Here is an 11,617-nt window from a genome sequence, read left to right on the forward strand (position 1 = left end):
TGCCACGCCCTCCTAGGAGATCTTCCCAACCCAGGGATCAAAGATGCATTATCCTGCGTCTCGTGCATTGTAGGCAGATTCTTAACGAGAATCTGCTGAGCTACCAAAGAAGCCCTATTATGGTCATACCTTTCAACAAAATGGGTTTAGAATGTACCTCTACAGTTTTTGATAATAAAGGCATTATATGACAACCTCACCGGTAACAACAAACTCAGTATGAAAAGTGAAAGCTTTCCTCCTAAGTTGAAAGGCAAAAATGCCCATTCTTGCTAGTTCTATACAACATATACTAGAAGTTTTCTGCAGAGGAATTAGGCAATAAATGAACAAAAAGCATCCAATTCAATAAAGAAATAGCAATGCAAGCTGTATTAGTAGGTGACATTATCACATACATAGAAAATACTAAAGAATCCATTAAAAAAGACTTATAACTAATACTTGAATAAAGTTGTAGGGTAAAAAATGACCATATAAACATAAGCTGTATTTCTACACAGTAACGCCAAACTATCAGAGCTAAAAATAAATAAATAAACAAATAAGAAAAGCAATTTTGTTTATAATAGCATCCAAAAGTCTAAAATATTTATAAATAAATTTTACCAAGGAAGTGAAAGACATGTATGCTACAAACTGTATGATACTGTTGAGAGAAATTAAAAAAGATCAATAAATGAAGAGGTATAAAGTGTCCATGGTTTGTGAAACTTTATATTATTAATATGCTCATACTACCCGAAGCATCCTACAGACTCAATGCAGCCCCTATAAAAATTTTAAATGCATTATTCACAATAAAGCTCAGTAAACTGAGCTACTTAATTTGTACAGAGGGGTTGAACTCAGATAAATGGAAATTCTAGGAAATAAATAGAAGGAGCAAGTTCTGCTCCCACAGTCAGATCAAATAATATCAACTTCTGGCTCTCTTTATTTGAGCCCTATAACACAGGCACTTCAGCTCCGGGACGACTGGCCCGTATCTAACTGCCACTCCAGTGATTCTTTTTAGAGCACTCTTTATATCTTTGTTCCTCAGACTGTAGATGAGGGGTTTAGCATGGGTGTGACCACTGCATAAATCACAGAGATGACTGTACTTGAGTGTGAGCTATGGGAAGCAGCAGAGCTAAGAAACACTCCTAAGGCTGTACAATAAAATAAGGAGACAACTGAGAGATGAGATCCATAGGTGGAAAATACTTTATATTTCCACCAAGGTGATGACATTCCTCGTATGAAGGACATTAACTTAGAATAAGAGTAAAAATTTCACTGAGGGAACCACCACACAACATCACAGCTGCAAAATAGAAAGTGAAAGTGAAAGTGAAGTCACTCAGTCGTCTCCGACTCTTTGCGACCCCATGGACTATAGCCTACCAGGCTCCTTCCTCCATGGGATTCTCCAGGCAAGAGTACTGGAGTGGGTTGCCATTTCCTTCTCCAGGGGGTCTTCCCGACCCAGGGACTGAACCTGGGTCTCCTGCATACATCACCATGTCATTAAGAAGTGTGTCAGAACAGGCAAGGTGAACCACCTGATTAATTTCTCAGAAAAAGTGGGGGATTTCCAAGTCTGTACATAAGGAGAGTCACAACTCCATTAAGCTTTGAGTCAAAGAATTCAAGACACTGATAATCCAGGACATCAACACCATCAATCCACAGAGCCAGAGCTTCATGTTGACTGTGTAGTGCAGGGGGTGACGTGGCCACAAAGTGGTCATAGGCCATCACGGTCCGGAGAAACATGTCCAGTACTGTAAAGAGTGTGAAAAAATGCATCTGGGTGATGCAGCCTTCATAGCTTATGCCTTTGCTCGGTGTCTAGATGTTCCACAGCATCTTTGGGATGGTGTGGAGGTGAAGCAGATGTCTACAGAGGACAGGTTGGAGCGGAAGAAGTACTTGGGTGTGTGGAGGTGGGGATCTGAGCTGACTGCCAGGATGATGAGCAGGTTTCTGAACACAGTGATCAGGTACATGGAGAGGAAAGGTCCAAATATGACGGGCTGCAGTTCTTGTTCCTTTGATAATCCCAGAAGAAGAAATTCGGAAATTCGAGTATCATTCCCTGGTTCCATGTTGTGGAGTTGACTGCCAGGAAACAACAAATGGTATGACTAATTATCTCAAATTTTGCATTGCAGATACTGTTGAAATTCTACTATTTATGTTTTGCATTCAAAAACTTATATCCATAATTTTGGTATGGAATTTTCCCCTTCAAGTGATTTACTAGTCCATCCCTAACTAACAATTCCCATCCCACATTCAGACTAACCATTTACATTTTTAGTAAGTAATTTTGTCAAGCATTTGCTAAGTACAAGTTGAGAATTGACTGACTTCTGAACAAAGAGTATACAGTGCTGAGACACAATAGTTCCTACAGTTCAATAATGGAGAAAGAATACAAGCGAATAAAAATTCATTTTTTTAAATGAGATGAAGTCAGGTGCTGTGAGGAAAAAGAAATCAAATATAAAGAAGAGCATTTACTTTGATATGGTGTTGAGATAGATTTGCAACTACTCAAACATAGATCTCACAGAAGAGAGGGCTAGAGATGTGATTTCTTCTAGGGAACTGTGGGCTGGACAAAGACAATGGCCAGAAGAAAGGTCTTGAAAAGGCACTTGTTTCAGAATCCTGAGGCTCAAAATGAAGCAGTTGCATGTGCAGGGGAATGCAGAAGAAGGCAAGTGATGAGAGATGGTGTCAGAACTTGGAGGGAAAAGCAGGGCTCCTTGTTACAGCTGAAACTTCAAGTTCCAGGGAGTGCCTACTCACATGTTGTATTATTGTTCAGTCATTAATTCATGTCTGACTCTTTGCAATCCCATGGACTGCAGCATGCCAGGCATCCCTGTCCTTCACTGTCTCTTGGAGTTTGCTGACACTCATGTCCATTGAGTTGGTGATGCTATTTAACCATCTCATCCTCTGCTGCCACCTTCTCCTTTTGCCTTCAACATTTCTCATCATCAGGGTCTTTCCTAATACATGTTGTATTACTTTCACTTTATTAATTTTGTTTCTAAGAAATCCTGTGAATAAAAATGAGTCCCTTCCTTATTTTTAATGTTGATTAATATTTTGGCACGTGTGTTATAAGAGTCCCATACTGGAAGCTCTGTGCTCAGGTACTCTTCCCTGCCTTGAGAACTGCTCATTCCCCACAACACACACACACACACACACACACACACAGAGGCCTCCAAGGGCAATGCTACTACCAGCTATTCTTACCCTCAGCCACAATAATTAGGAACAGTGATACAGACAGGCTCTCAATATTAGATTATCTTTCCCCTATAACTGTAGAAACAATACAGTTGTTAAGTCACCCATGGACATTTAAATATGGGGCTCCATTTTAATATGACCATTTTGTGTGCAGCATTTAAAGAACAATAAAAACTCATGTGGAAAAAAATAAAACAGAAAAAAAAGTATGTGAGGGAAAAGGATCAAATAAGCTCAGGTGATCCCTATAGTTTATGATAAAGTTTCCTTGATTATGGCAACATCTAAACACCAGTTATAACCCCATGATGCCCAGAATAGTAAAACAACATCCCTTGGAGAGTAAGGAGATCAAACCAGTCAATGTTAAGGAAAATCAACCCTGAATACTCATTTGAAGGACTGATGCTGAAGCAGAAACTCCAGTATTTTGGTCATCGGGTGTGAACAGCTGACTCACTGGAAAAGTCCCTGATGCTGGGAAAGATTGAGGGCAGAGGAAAAGAGGGTATCACAGGATGAAATCGCTGGATGCCATCACCGATGCAATGGACAAGAACTCAGGCAAACTTCGGGAGATGGTGAGGGACAAAGAGGCCTGGCATGATGTGGTACATGGGTCTCAAAGAGTTGGACTTGACTAGGTGACTGAATGACAACAACAAGAATAAAATAAACCAAATTAAAAATGGGAAGAAAATCTAAATAGACATTTCTCCAAAGAAGACATGTAGATGGCCAAACATCACATGAAAAGATGCTCAACATCACTAATTATATAGAAATGCAAATCAGAACTATAATGAGGTATTACCTCACTCCATCAGGATCAGTTCAGTTCAGTTCAGTTGCTCAGTCGTGTCTGACTCTTTGCGACCCCATGAATCACAGCACGCCAGGCCTCCCTGTCCATCATCATCTCCCGGAGTTCACTCAGACTCATGTCCATCGAGTCAGTGATGCCATCCAGCCATCTCATCCTCTGTCGTCCCCTTCTCCTCCTGCCCCCAATCCCTCCCAGCATCAGAGTCTTTCCCAGTGAGTCAACTCTTCGCATGAGGTGGCCAAAGTAGTGGAGTTTCAGCTTAAGCATCATTCCTTCCAAAGAACACCCAGGACTGATCTTCTTTAGAATGGATGGGTTGGATCTCCTTGCAGTCCAAGGGACTCTCAAGAGTCTTCTTCAACACCAAAGTTCAGAAGCATCAATTCTTCAGCACTCAGCTTTCTTCACAGTCAGAATGGCCATCATCAAAAAGTCCAAAAATAATACATATTGGATAGAGTATAGAAAAAGGAATCCCTCTACAATATCAGTGGGGATGTAAATAGGTGCAGTTACTGTGGAGAACAGTATGCAGGTTTCTTAAAAAACAACAACAACAAAAAACATAGCAACAACAACTAAAATAGTGCCAGGGTCCAGCCCTGGTGGATCCAGGGAATTCAAAGTGGGGATGGAGTCGTCGAAGAGAGATTAATTAGAAGTTTAAAGAGAGATTAGAAAAGAATAGTGTAGCAGGAAAATTAGTGCAGAAAAGATGCTGAATAACTTGGTTTACACGGAGAACCAATAAAACTCTGAGACAAGAGGTTTGCACCATTTACGTAGGCCACCGGCGCCCACTTGAATAGTGGAGGGTGCCCCGCTTTGGGCTCCCTCTCGCGTGGGTCTTAGAAGCCAGGGCAAATAAGCAGACCCGGTGAGCCTCCATGCTCCAGATGGGAATTCAGCCAGAAAACAAGAAAAGACAACACAGGGGAAACCAGTCTTTCCAGGAACTGGTCCATCTTTTATTTTCCAGGAAAGCTTTTATACTTTTTTTGTACATAGAGATCAATGGATAATACAAAGTTATGCAGGGTCAGCAGCCCTGACCCTTATCGAGACCAAGCTTTCTCTCTGCATGCCTGGCTGTATACACAGGTCTTAGGTGATTTACATCATCTTCTGGCGAGGAGGCATATTAGCATTTTATGGCCCTTTTCTGACAAGGGTCCGTCAACCAGAAAACTTATTTGCCCTAAAAGTGTTGTTCTTACTAAAGTCTGGTGCCACTCTCAGAAAGCACTAATTAAGGTTACATTCTTACATAGCAAGAATACAATAATTTATAACAAGGAAAGAGGAGTACAGTGATTTATAACAAAGAAAATTCATTAACTCAAAAGTCAGTATTGCTAACATCAAACTACTATATTCCCATTTCTGCATCCCAATTACATTGATTAATATCCTCCAGGTGCCTGAAAGATAAAGGATATGGAGGCCTGGCAGCAGTCATTAACTCAACAATGAAAACCCTCCTCCAATATAAGTCTTAGCTCTTTAAAAAAGGCTCTGTATCTTTAAGATGTTTTAAGCTTCATGCCTCTTGCAGTTGGGGTCTGTAAACAATCATATGCATAGTTGTAAAAGTCCGAGTAAACCCGTCAGGCAAGTTAGAGAGCCATCAGAGGGGTTTGAGCTGAGACACTCCTTTTATATGCAAGAGACTTTTAACTAGAGCTCTAAGTTAACTTTTTCCAGAGAAAGGTGGTCAGGGATAGCCCCTGTTAATGTCAGAGGAGTCGGTGAAAGTCATAAAATAATAAGACAGACAGATTCTGGTTTGGGGGTAGATGCTCAAGAAGGCCCAGGGGAGTTTCCTTGAGGCCTGATCTTGCCTTTGCCTATCAGGCCTCTTCCTCATGACCTTTGCCATGGGCGGGATTCCCCATGCTGGCTCCCAGCAAAATAGAGCTAACATATAACCCCACAACCCCACTCCTGGGGATATGTATGGAGAAAACTATAATTGGAAAAAATACATGCATTTTAATGTTCATTGCAGCATTATTTACAAAAACCAAGACGTGGAAGCAACCTAGATATACATCAACAGTTGAATAGATAGATGTGGACCATATATACAATGGACTATTACTCAGCCATCAATAATACTATTTGCAGCAACATGGAAGAAACTCGAGATTATCATTATAAAGGAAGTAAACCAGATAGAGAAGGAAACATATCATATGATATTATTCATACATGTAATCTGAATGTATTTACAAAACAGATATAGAGTCAAAGATACAGAAAATAAACTTATGACTACCAAACTGGAAAGAGGAAGGGGTAAATTAGCAGGTTGGGATTAACATATACACACTACTGTATATAAAATAGATAACAAAAAAGACTTACACTATAGCACAGAACCATACTCAATATTTTGTAGTAACCTATTAGGAAAAGAATCTGAAAAATAATGTGTGTGTGTGTATACACATATGTATATATGTGTGTGTGTGTAAAATTGAATGACTGTGCTGTATACCTGCAACTACATGATATTGTAAATCAGCTATACTTCAATAAAAAAGAATAAAGTAGAATTGAATAAATAAAACACAATATATCAGAGTGCATCATACATGCATGCTTGCTAAGTCGCTTCAGTCATGTCTGACTCTTTGTGACTCTATGGACTGTAGCCTGCCAGGCTCCTTTATCCATGGGGTTTTTCAAGCAAGAATACTGGAGTGGGTTGCCATTTCGTTCTCCAGGGGATCTTCTCAACCCAGGGAGTGAACCCATGTCTCCTATAATGGCAGACAGATTCTTTTCCACTGAACCACGTGGGAAGCCCTCATGCAATCTTTGATTGAATTCAAAAGAATGGGTTCCACAAGATGGCTGCAAATGATTGATATTTTAAAAATAGATCTAATTAGTAAAGGCAAAAATAACAGTAATAAAGGATATGTGAAGTAAGATGGCAATGCATCTAAAAGGTGGTTTATTACATCTATGGATGTAGAACAGCTTTCTATGCTTGAAAAACCATGGAAGGGAGGACAAAATATAGATAGATTTGATATAGATAGTCAAATCTATCTGCTCAAAATTCATAAAGTTTCACACAACCCAACACACGCATTGTATATACAAATAAGATTTAAATGTCAAATAGCACACTTGTTTGAAAAATTGAAGGAATGAAATAAAAAAAATAAGAATAAAGGAGACTAGGGATTGATAATCCTGAGTAGTGGAAGTAGTTGCAGCTTACAGCAGCTTTGGGTGAAATGGAGTCACAGAAATGGTGCCTGACACACCTGCGTGGGGGAAGGGAAGAGTGGAGAGAGGGTGAGATGTATGAAAGAGTAACACGGAAACTTACATTACCATATGTAAAATAGATGGCCAGTGGGAACTTGCTGTATGGCTCAGGAAACTCAAACAGGGGCTCTGTATCCATCTAGAGGAGTGAGATGGGGAGGGAGATGGAGGGAGTTTCAAAAGACAGGGGATATATGTATACCTATGGCTGATTCATATTGAGGTTTGACAGAAAACAGCAAAAATCTGTAAAACAATTATCCTTCAGTAAAAAAAATAAGTTAATTAAAAAAAAAGAGAGAGAGAAGTAGCACGTATCTCTATTTCCAGCTAGAAGACTTGTCGAAGTATTTAAAATACATCTCACTCTTCCATTTTTCCTTATGTTGGAGTACAATTCCTGGCCTTTTTTCTCAGAGATAGAAATGAAATAAGTTATGAAAGAAATTACATGGAAAAAAAATAAAGCAGAAAAAGTAAAAGCACTCAGACACCAATTCTTCTTAAAGCAAAGAACATCCATAGACAATTTTCAGTACAGAAAGTAAATGGCTAATAAACCCTTAGGTATATCCAGTCTTCCAGGTAATAAAATCATTGCAAAGTAAAACTGTTTATCATCTTCCTGTTTGCACTATAGTAAATGCAATTTTTCCAAGTGAATACTCAGTGTGAGAGAAGACTCTATGAAATATGAATCTCAATAACTGAACTTGCAATTTCATAGTTACTTTTATTGATCTGGATCTTCCTAATAAAGACAGAACACCATCAAATATACTTTATGTTAACATTTTAAAAAATAAAATGTTCTCACCTAACAGCAAATTCTTCCTTACCTGTCTATTTTCCTATACCCATATGTAGTAAAATTCTGGAAAATTTCAGAGTTTCTGTTTCTTCTTGAGTTTCATCCAACAGATTTTCATTCCCAAAACTTAATAGGGAACAGTATTTCTTGTATTGCCAAGTCTGATAGAGACTTATCACTAAATAAATAGATTAATTTACCAATCAAGCAAACAAACATGGAGATCTCATGGCTATGGGCCATCTGTTTGAATTTTCAAGTGACCTCAGGTAAATAATGGGGCTTCCCTGGTGGCTCAGAGGTTAAAGCATCTGCCTGCAATGCGGGAGACCTGGGTTCAATCCCTGGGTCAGGAAGATTCCCTGGAGAAGGAAATGGCAACCCACTCCAGTATTCTTGCCTGGAGAATCCCATGGATGAGGAGCCTGGTGGGCTACAGTCCATGGTGTCACAAACAGTCACACACAACTGAGTGACTTCACTTGGTTCAAGCAAATAATATTGGGTTTAATCCTCTCTGACTTTTTCCTGTAGTGTCTACCGAAATTTTATACTCACCTGGATGGAAAGGCTGACAGGAAGTTCTCCATGTGGAAGTCCAAATTTCTCCATGGATGCTTGATGAAGCATCCTGGGCTAAAGCTCTGTCTCCAGACAAGAAAGAAGGAAGGAGTACCTGAACTTAATTTAGGAATCCAAATGAAAAAACTATGTTCCCTCCAGCTCAAGGTTGAACTTGCTCACTCATTGCAGCAGTGGAGAGATTTAAAACTCTGTATATTCACTGTATATATGCTCATTTTCATTATTACTCCAACCCTGAGCACATTTCCCCATGGGGGCATGTCTGGACAGAATGGAAATATTCTGTGCTGATTTGCTGTTCCCAAGAGATTAGTTTAGATGTCAGGTCTATCCAGTGCTTATTGCTATTCCATGAACTCTTCTGGCTTCCAAGGGTGAAACATGGATCCTTTTTAACAATCTTGATTTACAGTCCTGAGTCAGATTTCTCCAAAGCTGAGCCAGAGAAGCCTGTCTTGACTAGGTCCTGTGAGTCTGAAGTATTGACTTGAAGTAGCAACACAGCTCCTGATATCTCCAAAAAATGTTTATTTATTTCTTCAATAAAAGAACTGTGTTCTTTTGCTATAAAATTTTCATTTAAATAATCCTTGTTTTATAAGGATTTTAAAAACAAAAAAGGATGCTTTTGATACATCAGTCAAGAGTTTCATGCTTTTAATATAAATGAAAATTTGGCATTTGAATTTCACTTACTATGCAAACAGGCAGATGGTAAAGGTTTTCCTTTGCAATGATTTTATTGCCTGGGATATTGGATATATTTTGGGGTTTATTAGCCATTTGACTTTCTGTATTGCAAATAAAGTCTACTTTTTAAAAAACTGATAATCATAAAAGACTGTTAGATCTTTTAATGCACTATGAGGTGAGCTTAGAAACTTATATGTATTGTCTCATTCATTTTTTGCAAAAGTCCAACCAATTATGAGCTTCATTCTAAATTTGAAGAATTGTGGTTCAGAAGTGTTATGTGGTTGCTCCAAAGTTATGAACTGAGTAAGGGATGCACTTAGCTTAGAATACAAAATACTTCTTAATTCTCTTGCACCAGGCCAGTGGTCTCAATCAGACATGATTTTGTCTCCAGAGGACCCTTGGGGATATAGGGAGAAATAGTGGATTTTCCCACAAGGGGAAGTGTTCCTGGACATAGTGGGTTGAATTCAAGGATGCAGGTTAGCAAACTACAAAGTACAGGACAGTCCTCACTACAAGGAAGTATCCATCACAATGTCAACAGTGGTGAGGTTGAGAAACACGGTTCTTCACAAGACATTTCTCCCCAAATCAGTGTGTATAAGAATCACTAGGGAATCTTATGATTAAATACAGATTCGGATTTGGCAGGACTAGAGTGTCCCAGAGATTCTGCATTTGTAACAACCTCCCAGATGTTGCTGATGTTGCAGGTCTGTTCTTTGGAAGAGCCTTTGAGTATCAGGACTGTGGTCCAGTGTTAGATTCAGGTGGAAGTATTTTCTTTCTTTCTTTGTTTAAAAAAAATTTATTTATTTATTTATTTTTAATTTTTACTTTACAATTCTGTATTGGTTTTGGCATAGATTGACATGAATCCCAGATGGCATGAGTGGTAAACGACATGCCTGTCAGTGCAGGAGACACAAGAGACATGGATTTGATCCCTGGCTCAGGAAGATCCTGTGGAGGAGGGCATGGCAACCTACTCCAGTATTCTTGCCTGAAGAATCCCACAGACAGAGGAGCCTAGTGGGCTCAGTCCAGGGGGTCCCAAAGAGTCAGACATGACTGAAGCGACGCAGCATGCATGCACCTGTGCATAGGTGTTTTAGTTCTCCATCAAGAATCTTCCTTCTCACATCATGTCTCATGTAAGGTGATCAAATGCTAGACCAATATCAAATGTGGTGGTCAAATGCCATTCTGCTTCTCCCTTAACAAATTTACACACATCTCTGGAGTATTTCCCTCTGTACAGATGGTAAAACTTTTAGGCCTTTTTTCCTCTTATGTTGTTGTTGTTGTTGTTGTTTAGCCACTGAGTCTTGTCCAACTCTTTTGTGACCCCATGGACTGTGGCCTGTCGGGTTCCTCTGTCCATAGGATTTTGTGCCATTTCCTTCTCCAGTTTCCTCTTACATGACTAGGGAAAATCCTCCTAAGGAGTAGGTTGAGAAGTTTTTAATATTTCAGAGCTTATAGAAAATCACCTGGCAGAAAACAGTTGCTCACTTCACTGCAGCTATTATGACTGTGGTGTAGGAGAAGACTCTTGAGATTCCCTTGGACAGCAAGGTGATCAAACCTGTCAATCCTAAAAGAAATCAGTCCTGAATATTCATTGGAAGGACTGATGCTGAAGCTGAAACTCCAATACTTTGAACCACTTGATTTGAAGAACTGACTCACTAGAAAAGACCCTGATGCTGGGCAAGATTGAAGGTAGGAAGAGAAGGGGACAACAGAAGATGAGATGGTTGGATGGCATCACCAACTCGATGGACATGAGTTTGAATAAACTCCGGGAATTGGTGATGGACAGGGAGGCCTGGCATGCTACAGTCCATGGGGTCACAAAGAGTCAGACTCAACTGAGCAACTGAACTGTATATGTTCTAATTTTATTGGAACCACTTTATGCCTCCAAATCGAATTTTACCCACTTAATTCCATTCTCATCACTTAATTGTCAAGAATGATATCAAAAAAGCCAAAACTAAAGATAAATACATTATATAATATTCTTGTATTGATGACGTTTCCCTCTTGTTACTCCAGCCTCAAGCATGTAATTGCCCCCAGTGCACTGGTCTAGACAGAAGTTCCTCTTAATGATTCTCTGTTCCCAAGAGACTAGGTCACAAATCAGG

General features: G+C 39.5%; 1 pseudogene; it reads right to left on the reverse strand.

Moving 5' to 3' along the window:
- Positions 1-1,041: 1,041 nt before the first annotated feature.
- Positions 1,042-2,093, reverse strand: LOC120864610 (annotated as a pseudogene).
- Positions 2,094-11,617: the final 9,524 nt, after the last annotated feature.

Source organism: Oryx dammah, unplaced genomic scaffold (genome assembly GCF_014754425.2).
Source record: "Oryx dammah isolate SB20612 unplaced genomic scaffold, SCBI_Odam_1.1 HiC_scaffold_5, whole genome shotgun sequence".
NCBI classification, from domain to species: domain Eukaryota; kingdom Metazoa; phylum Chordata; class Mammalia; order Artiodactyla; family Bovidae; genus Oryx; species Oryx dammah.